The 10,531-nt window shown below is 34.9% G+C and overlaps 1 non-coding gene across 1 annotated transcript; it reads right to left on the reverse strand.

Moving 5' to 3' along the window:
• Positions 1 to 9,850: 9,850 nt before the first annotated feature.
• Positions 9,851 to 9,924, reverse strand: TRNAI-AAU (transfer RNA isoleucine (anticodon AAU)). Its single transcript has one exon. It is a non-coding gene; the product is annotated as a tRNA-Ile (tRNA).
• Positions 9,925 to 10,531: the final 607 nt, after the last annotated feature.

Consider the following 10,531-nt stretch of genomic DNA (forward strand, 5'->3'; position numbering starts at 1 on the left):
TAATTATGTGAAAAAATATTTAAAAAAATAACAACTCTCTATAGTCTTTATTCTGTTTAAATAGTATATGGTTGCCTAATACCATCTTTAGCGCTCAAAGACTTACATTTTAAATCCTGATACCAACCATGGAACCTTTTCAAGCCACAAACATTCACAGTTAAATATGAAGCCCAGAGACATTGTCCACTCGGCCAATGAGATATCCTTATATTTCGTAAGGGAAAGTAAAAAGCGAATTTCTAGTCATTTCTAGAATTTCTTGTTTTATTTCAGTCTTTCTGCCTGCCTGATAGACAATCATCATCTTGTTATCGCTCTAAGATTTATTTTTACAGTTTTTTTTTTTCAATTATTATTTATTTCTCTCCCTTTAGTAATTTAGTTTTTCGGCAGTGATTAGGAAATTAATATTTTAGAGCACATTTATTAAAAAAAAAAAAAAAAAAACATCACTTAATGCATCATTAATTCAACGAAAGAGCGAAAGAAAGCGCTGGTTGCTATGGCAACACGTCGACACTGCTTCTTTTAAGTGACGTGCGCATTCGCAGATTTGGGAAGTTCATTACGCTTCCACTTGGTTTTGTTCGGCACGCGCACATCCCTTCCCTCCCCTACACAAATGAGAAACATTAATTCAATTATTTTCGTGTAGTTTAAATGAGATACTGCGGTATGAAAAACACTAGACTTGAATGACAAAAAAAATGGCTAACGACTACGCAATATAAATGTACGCTTTCCTTCTTCTTTACTGAGTCTTCCATTCTAATCCTGTATGTGGTCAGGTTGTTCATGTTTCGGCGAATGGAGTCAGAGACAGCTGGCTGATAGGAGTCCCCACATATCTTTTTGGAGCATCCAGAATTAAGGCGACTAAAGATTTCTACACAAAGAGGGCCGCCCAGATAATTGGATGTTCTGTATATTGCACATATTAGCGTATCAATAGAGAAGGGCTTTTAATATCGCTGCTAACGTCACGAGGAAAATGAACATGCCGTTTTTTTATCTCCTTCTTCTTCAACCCAATTCAAGTTTTAACTATGCAATAACGAGACTGCCTGACAACATGGTACTGCCCAATGATTAATTTTTTAATGAATTTTTTTAGCTACGTTTCTCATCGTTGTGATAGTCAACTGACGTTGCTGTATGCAGAAATCAGAAGAATTATATATTATGAGTTCCATGCAGTTAGTTTTATTGGAACATACTTGCTGAAATAATTTATTTGCAGATAAAAAATAATTTATTTTTTTATCACTATAAAGCATACAGCAAGGCGTCGCTAGCGATGAGGATGAGTTGTTTTCTTTCTTTTGAAGTAACCAAAATCGCTGTTATCTCCTCTATAAGCAAATTGGGAAATATTATTAATCGAATTACTAAGGAAAATGTTGTTTTTTTTTTTTCTAAAATGCCTTATAGTCCTTATAAGGATAAGGACTGACTTAAAGGGGCGAAGCAAGAATTCTTTTCATATTCCCCGTTATCTGTAAAGGACAGTGTAGGGATAGGGTGTTATTGGGCAATTAAAGCTCTGATCATGGCAGGAGGATACCAGCAATATCCGAGCCTCAGTTAGAACTTCTTTGGCTACAGCATTGCATCCATTACCCTCCAAGGATATTGGATTGAATGAATTAATCATCGCCCTGTCGACTAGCGTACATTTCTTTTGTAATATCAATTTACTAATTTGCAAAAGGTGTTGGAATTAGTTTACTAAATATCTAAATTTATATTCAAAATATGATTAATTCTTATTTATTTCTCTATATATTTCTAGATTACATAGAATTTTATACAATAAATTGAATTTTATTAAATGTTTATACAACTGTTGGAATTATACTGATCGTGGTCAATAATGGGAAAATATCCTTGATCATAAATCAACATATAAACCATATCATGTTTTTCAAATTAAGTTCAGAAAAAAATACCTCTAGAGAAGTATAAGCGAGAAGTATAGTAGAGTTCGGATTTGTTTGGAATTAGAGAACGTACTTGGTTTAGCTATTATTGCGGTCGACGCAACTAAAAACCGTGAAAACTTGTCCCCAAAATTTTATTATTATTTTATTAATTTAGTTGAAATGGAATAATCGTGATGTGAAATGTCTTCTGGCATATCCTTTTACTTTTGACTGTTAATTATAAATGTGGGACTTAAATTTCTACACTACTACAGAAAAGCAATTGTCCTATTTCTTCGATTCAATGATGGACATGTTTCCACATTTAACGTCTCTGAAGACAGGATGCTTTATAATCGATGTTGTCTTACAGCTGCTGTCACTGGGGTGAGAAAATCAGAGTCGCTATGATGGTCGTGAGTTATCTCATATATAGTTTTAAACCAGTAAATGATTCTCAAGAATGGGATCTTGGATTTATTTCCGTAAAGATGTTCTTATAATACGTGCACAAAAAAGACGCAGATGACAGCTGAGCAAATGGACGATTAGCTAAATGTCGTGTGGAATAGACGTCCTGAACTAATCCTTAATACATTAGTTGTTGATGCGTTTTGTGGATATTTATTCGAGTAGTTCGCCAAAAAATGGTTGTTATTCCTGGTTGGAAGACTAATCAACTGTAACTATCGATGTTTCGGTCGAGAAACCAACTTGGATCATTTGACGAGACATATAAATACTAGTTGTTGAACAACATTCCTTTGGCATCTAAGACAAAGAAACCATGATATTAAAGAAAAACTGGTGGATCTAACAAATAATGACATCTTAGTGTTCGAAGAAATATGATATCCAATGTCTCTACAATATCAAATACCAGTCTTTAAAAGTACAAATTATTACGAGTAAGTAATGTAAGATTTCGTGTAAGTATGAAGCGATAAATGATATCATCAGTGATGATCTAGATGGGGGAGAAATGCTTTCTTTTTCTTGTTGATGATTTTGTTTTGTATCCTACACATACCGATCACTGAAGTAGAAACTTTTATTCATGAGTGGTTTCCGTATAGGCACGCGACTGCTTACACCAATCCTCTTCAATTCTTTGCCCATATTTCGGTGAGATGTGGATCGGGAACAGCTTTCATTAAATGCTTTGGCCAATTGCTGCACGTAGGAAGTTCTGTTTGTCCGTACAAGCCATCTCAGACGATGGTGATCTCGTTCCTGATAGACTGTTTTAAGACCCCAATTACGCCTCTTAGACAAGCAATGCGTATTATTTTTCTACTGATTAAACACCTGGAATATTTCACTTTTTGAGAAAACAATCAGTTCTGATGTTTTCAAAATCGTGGCTCTCTAACTCTTTGTAGATAAATCTTTCAGATCTTTCAGAATTCGATAAAGGACTTTATCGAATTCTGAAAGATCCTTTGTCTTTCCCATTGTGATCAAGGCTATTGACGATTACCGAGCAGCAACATTCTTAAATACATGTCCAGAACACTTGGTGACGCACGTGACCAAGTATTTTGCACATACGCTGCGTAAATCATGTTTAGGTACATCTACATAAAACGTTTTAATTCAATGACCGGAATATTCACAAATATTTTATGATTTTTTACGCAGTCTTTTACTCCTTTATACTTTTTCGAAAAGACTCAAATTGATTAGTTAAATTGTAAGCAAAGATGGCAAGTTCTTATATTTCTTTCATTTTTCTCAGTCTTATAGAAACTGATTCGTGGCGATCATTGTTTAGGGAATAAGGAAAAATAATACGGAGATTTCAAAGTCAAACGACGCGTCATCCTTAGATCTCCCTAACACTTCATCCATCATTGATTGCTGGGGTCAAAATTATCAATCAATAAAGACTTTCAGGAGATACATTACAGCAGACAAGTGCTGCCATCTCATGGTCCTAAATAATAATACGTATACATATTATACGTGTTAGGAAATAGTGTGAGTTCAACAGTCATTTTCAGCTCTGCAGTTGAAAACCTAAAGAAAGGCAACAGTGCTTGTGTATGTGTGTCAAAGACAGACCAACTCACGGATCTATAACAGTTTTACTTCAATCGGTTTAGCATTACGAATCAAACCTGTTTTCACAGGTTATGCAGGCACTATTATTATTATTATTATTATTATTATTATTATTATTATTATTATTATTATTATTATTATTATTATTATTATTATTATTAAGAGCGAAGCATCATAGGTTATTTTTCATTCGCCGACGACTTGAACTTCTTCCATAATCTCTTCTTTTTTAAGCCAATTTCAATCACTCGAAAGCACATAACAGACGAGGGGGTTCTTCATCCGGAAGAAGATTTAATTTTTTAACTCACAATTTAGAAACATCGATACATATCATTAGTTGAGAGTACGAACATGAGATGGAAGCAGTTGCCTATCTCATCTCTTTCTGTTTATCCGCATCTACGCTGGTTATTTCATCAGGGTTACCTCTAACCGTATTTCTAGCCAGCATGGACGAGGATAACAGTCGTCAAATGACATCCGAAAGTGGGACTCTCTAGAGTACCGCCTACTGCCTTTTGGGAATGAAAATTCATTAGAGAAATATTATTATTTTGTTGTTGTTCTAGTCATTTATGATTTATAAATTACCTAGCTATTAATTCTTTGTATAATTACCTTTAATTACTTATGTTTTCATTATGATTGTAAATAATTTATTTTTACAGGTTGTTGCTACCTAACATTTCCAGGAAGTCAAGAATTTTTATAACAGAAGTGCGTCTTAATTTTTTTTTTCTGATCGAATTGCATTACTCTTGTGACTCATGTGGGAAAGCAACAACTGAACAACAACTTCTCTTGCACGGTTATTAGAAAATGGCATAGCAGGATGAGTGTGTGATCCGGAGAGGTCCATCAATCCTCCAGACATGACATTGCGATGATCGGGTTCCATGTGTAGCCTCATATGCTTATGAAGCGCGGAGCCAATGGTGTACGTGAAAACAGTGCGCAATCAAGCAGAGGATGCTCAACCACAACCACAAGGCGAGATGGATGCACTTCTTCTTGGTAGAACTAGGGTAAGTGCAATTATTCAAAAAAAAAAAAAAAGAGTAAATAAATAACATATTGATAAGCTTAACAGATGGCTGAAACTCCTAGAGATACGCATATAAAAAGGCATTGTTGTTATAGTTACACAATACTCATATTTAGCTGCTAAATAAGAATACTATGTTTCAAGCAGCTGTTCTACAATGCTTCTCAAGATTAGGGAATAAATACACACAATTCATACACTAAAATACAATACCGTACATATAATAAACAAATCCCATTTTAAAAAATAAATAAATAAACTGTTCTTGATTAATCAATAAAAGTATTGGAGTTCTCTCTCATAAACGCATGTCTACGTCAATCTTTCTTTTCTGTTTGCTAAATTCCTTTTGTTTTTTTGTTTTTTTTTAATTTTCGTTTAATTTGTGTTTATGACGAACAGATAAAGGCTGCAATAAATCTAGTCGCACTGACTCAAATACTGCAAGAGAGAGAGAGAGAGAGAGTTTGATATCATCAATCACCAAAGTTGCAGATATGTGTGGAATGAAGTGGGATTGGAGTGACCTGGCTCGCACGAGATTAAACTACCGTCTGCAGATATAAACGGCGAAACGTAATTAATTGCGATCGGCACAGTTGGTTGGTCGGAAGTCCGTAATCCTTCTGTCTGAAGACAGAACTCTTGCATCTGGAACAAGGGATTATTTGACACCTTCACCAATCTGTGAGGAAGTGGGGTTGCTTTCCACGTGGATTACTTCAATGTTTTTCTTTGCTTTTTTTTTCTCCGTGAAAGGGGGGGGGAGGAGTACCTCAGTGTTACTTTGACACTGATTGAATTCGGATTGTCTGCTTCGAATAACCGCTGCATAAATAAATGAAGGTGTTTTCTGAAGAATGAAAGAAAGAGAAAAACTGCTTGGGGAAGAATCTTCATTTACGAAGCAGTTTTGTTCAGTCGTGCTATGAAGTATTTCTTATATTTCTCCTTCCCAAGAACCGTCTCTCTCTTTTTTTTTTTCTTGGTCTCTTTCTCTATCCTTTTTCTGTCTTTCTCACTATATTTCTACCAGTTGGTTCGTTCACTTTCATATTATTTATTTTTAATTTCAAGTCTCTCTCTCTCTCTCTAATGTTGTCTTTCCTTTCGGTTTTTTCTGGCCACATCCATTTTTTCCCCATCTCTCTTTCTGTCTCTCTTATTGTTTCTTTTTTTTTCTTCTGTTCTGTATGTATCCTTTGTGTTCCTTTGGTTTTTCCATGCCCATAGCACTAGATCGCCGAAGGAAGAGCTTCGTAAGTTGCCGAATGCAGGAACTTTTGCTATGCCTTTTTTTTTACAACAGGTTCTCAAGGTAGTCAATCTCTGGCACGGGAAACCATTTTTTTTTTATCCTGGAAACCCGGGTTTTTCGTCACGTAAACTCAAGAAAATCGTCCTTAGAACCCCACAATGTTTTCAGAGAGTAAAACTAGTGTTAGGACTAGGGAACACGAGATGGCGGCACTTGTCAGCCTCATCTCTTCACCGGCGCCGTGTATAATGAATGATAGTCTTGTGCCAGCTATCTCTGATTGGCTACCAGTTGAGAATAAACTTTCCCCTCAGTCTCCAAAAGTTAGAAAGGGCGAAAACAGCCTTAGCTACTCTCTATACGGGAATAAAAAGCGTTAGCTGATTTCTTTATTTCTTTTTATCCTTTTCAATCTTGCTGCTCATCTTTTCACACTGCTATCTGCTACAGACCAATCTCTGTTAAGTATCATAATCCCTCCCCCCTCCCAGCGATTCTCAAAGCACAGACGAAACGCTATCTGTTCAACCATCCGCTCGAGAAAGACGTGTATCATGAACGGAGAGCGAGAGAGAGAGAGAGAGAGGGAGACAGAGAAAGAGAGAGAGGGAGACAGAGAAAGAGAGAGAGTTGTCACTTTCTGAGTTTTTCAAATGAAGTGAGTTTGCCAACTAAACTTTTTTTCTAGGCCTTGTTTTTTACTTCGTTTCCGAGTTAGTGGTTTGAACCAGACAAGTATAATAATCCCCGAAACTTGGCTTTTAACCCTTCTACTCAAAAAGATCAACCGCGGCACTTACGTATTTCAGACAATACGAGCGTTAGGATTTAGTAATACAACATGGCGGCAGTCATCTTCTGTAATCTCTTTCCGATGCCTCCAAAATCATCATTAGCCATAAGATCAGCTACTAATGACTAAGGGTGGAAATTTGACTCCTTACCGATTGCCAGAGGACAGTTAGGACTAAAAGAGCTAAAAGAGGCATTAGACAATCTGATCTGCTTTCCTCTATTCTTTCTTTCTCGTTTTATTTCCTTGAATTTCCTTCTCTTTTTATTTACGAAATAGTTTTTTCTTTCGATTCCTCTTTCTGTTCCTTTCCTTTTTCTTTCTATTTATTCTCTTCTTTCCGTTATTATTGTCTATTTTTTGTTTGTTCAAAAATAAACGAGTTAATAAAAAAAACGACTTTAGAATTCAAATAAAGGAAATAGAAACGAGTTAATTCAAGATTCCAACCGAAGTTGATTGAAAATTTCCACAAACGCTTTTATCATCCATAAAATTCCCACGAGATACGCGAACATGAAAAGCAATTCGACGATGCACGAGTGGAAAAATATTCTTTCAGTGCCGGAAGTGCGAAGCTCGACGTTATTATTTATCCTTTAGCGGCCGGAAAAGTGCCGAAATTTTCCACTAATGATGTCTTCGAGACATTTTTATGGTTTGTTATTCTCCGAAACATCTTCCTTGCTCCCCCCCCCCACCACCGCCCCACGTCCTCCTCCTCCTTTCCATTTGCTCTGTTTTCCAGACTCTTCAAACGAAGATCAAATTCCTCAAATGCCTTTTAGGCCTAGCAATCGGCAAATGCTGCAAGTAGTTGCCCATAGCAACAGTGAGCTCGAGATTAAGCTTTGAAGGTAGTGTAAGCTGATACATGCACATCGTTCTGATGTTCGAAGTGACGCCGTGGTTGCGTCATCCTGTTCGTCTTCGTAATGATGGAAGAGGCAGAAGCAGTGCATGAAGTACGCTCGTGTTTAATGACGGCATATGCTTCACTATTCATACTGCGACAACTTTATTTCAGAAAAACATCAAATGCTTTCAAATGAACAGAACTCGAATGTCTGTAACAAAAGGACTTCTGCTACATACAATTTTCCAACTAAAGCTTACAAGAGTTTGTTTACAAGGAAAATCATGCATTGTTTTTTATTTGTCCTTCTTTATCTCTGAGATAAAAGCACTTTCTTTTAAAGATGAGTAAATACTTTGTAAGAAAATATATAAATACTTCCCATCTAATGTATAAAAAAAGTTAGTTGATATATTATTCTAGATGAAAGTGACATAATGCATGCAATTTTTATCTGTCATTTTATAATTATAACTTAATTTTCTTATAAATAATAATGTAACTTATATTATAAATCAATTCTATTGTTTATTATTTTAATTAAAACAAAATTCTTTCTAAAATTATAAATTATGAAATAAACCTTTAAATATTTCATATCCAAATTTTAGAATTAAAATTTGTTTATTGTTTGATTTTATGAAATTTTCTGCATTCTATCTATGGAACGTTGAAGTCAATAAGTAATATTATGAGATTTAGGGATCTTGTAAATCACTCAGAGTTTTTGCAAAAGCAAGAGTTTACTTTCAGAAAAAATTCAGCTACCAAAGCTAGTTTTTAGGTAAAATGTTTTTTTCACTTCGTTGTATAGTAAATAAGCATTTTAACTTTTCAGAAAAACATCAGACACCATTACATAAGCACACGGTAATGAAGAAGTCAATATGATTTGCCCGAGTTCGTGCAGTATCATTAGTTGATTGTTCTTACTCGAAACTGAGTTGTTTATTCTTCGTCAATAACTCGTTAAAAAAAAAAAAAAAAAAAAAAAACTCAGACAAATACGTCCGAATGCTTATTGTTTTTCTTCGACGAGATCACAAATGGCAATGAGAAATCAAATAATCATTAAACGAATATCTTAAACCTGTTGTCTTATTAAGTAGTGACCTTTGCCCTTTAAACTTCTGTGAACTTCAAAAACTCTCTCTCTCTTCTAATTTTCTGCTAATTACACCCTGACTGCTTCAGCCTCTTGACTGTCTTCGGTAACAACTGCCTCCAATTACTTCCGCAGGCTCTTAGGAGGGTATCTTATCCCTCCCAACCTTTTGTTTCCTAGCTGCAGGCAGAACTCTTCTATTGTCATCATTGCTAAGACGATTTTTTTTCTCTTTGTCACTCTCTCTCTCTCCCTGCTACATCTTGCTACCTATTACTAAAGGTTTAAGATGCGTAAGTCTTTGCCAGTCTCATTTACCAGACAATCGACAATAGTGTTCTGCATGTAAGGGGATTACTTTTGCCTTTGTCATCCATTGTTTATCTCTGATAAGTACTCTCGTCTCGTATATATCTGACAGATGTGTCTATTTAAGAATCGTTTATCGGTGAAATGATGGATGTTTGAGTATCCTAAGAAAATTTATATTAATTTGAAATTTACATATACCATGAGATTAGTATTCACCGTATGGAAGGTTTTATAGTTCCAACTGTGCATTTACTTCTACACCAATAGGATTAGTTATCATAATATCTACATCTACATTGCGGAATTTTTTTAAGCTTAAAATAGACTTCTAGCACAATAAATATATATATCGGCAATCGGAATTCTACACATTAATTCATACTTTTACTTATGATTGAAGTATAACAAAAATATTAAGGTGTATTACGATACAATATTAATATGACAAACAAAAATTAACGTAAGGGATAAAATACAATAAAAATAGGTTGGCCCGTGGGGGGATCGAACCCACGACCTTCGCGTTATTAGCACGACGCTCTAACCAACTGAGCTAACGGGCCACTGATCGATATTTCGTAAAAATGCTTTACAGGATATTCCTTGAATAACCTTCTTTTTTGAGAGTGATAAGCTGAAATGTTTTGAATATTTTAGAATTATTTTAAAATAAACGTAATGCCAATCAGATGACCAAATGGTCTCAATAACTGCCTCTTAATCTATTAATATAAATATTATTTACATTTACGAAGAAACTATTTTGTCGGTAGTTGTCAAGGTCGTTTGGTACTAGCTGAGTAAATATGTCGACTTATTTATACTAGATGGCGCCACTAAGCAGGCTATTTACTATTCTAGTTTTTGTGTTGCGGAAAGCAACAGAACACGAACTAAGTTTTCAGTGATTTTGTCAATATTTTAATAACATTAGTAAATATTAAGGAAAAACGTAATTAATTAATTTAGTTTTGGAAACAGTTATTTGATTAACTGAGTTGAATGTTTAGCACCATCTATAGTTATACACTGCACATCTATTTAAAAGGTTGCTTCGAAAATTCATCATTTTTCTATAACGAGCTTATCTATTTGACTACCAGATGGCGATACTTGAAATTTTTGGTTATGCTAAGGATTCAATATTTAATATTTAATGTACGATAAGTG

This window comes from Typopeltis vanoorti, chromosome 11, assembly GCF_054136105.1.
Source record: "Typopeltis vanoorti isolate ZY-2024b chromosome 11, IOZ_Tvanoo_1.0, whole genome shotgun sequence".
Taxonomy (NCBI): Eukaryota; Metazoa; Arthropoda; class Arachnida; order Uropygi; family Thelyphonidae; genus Typopeltis; species Typopeltis vanoorti.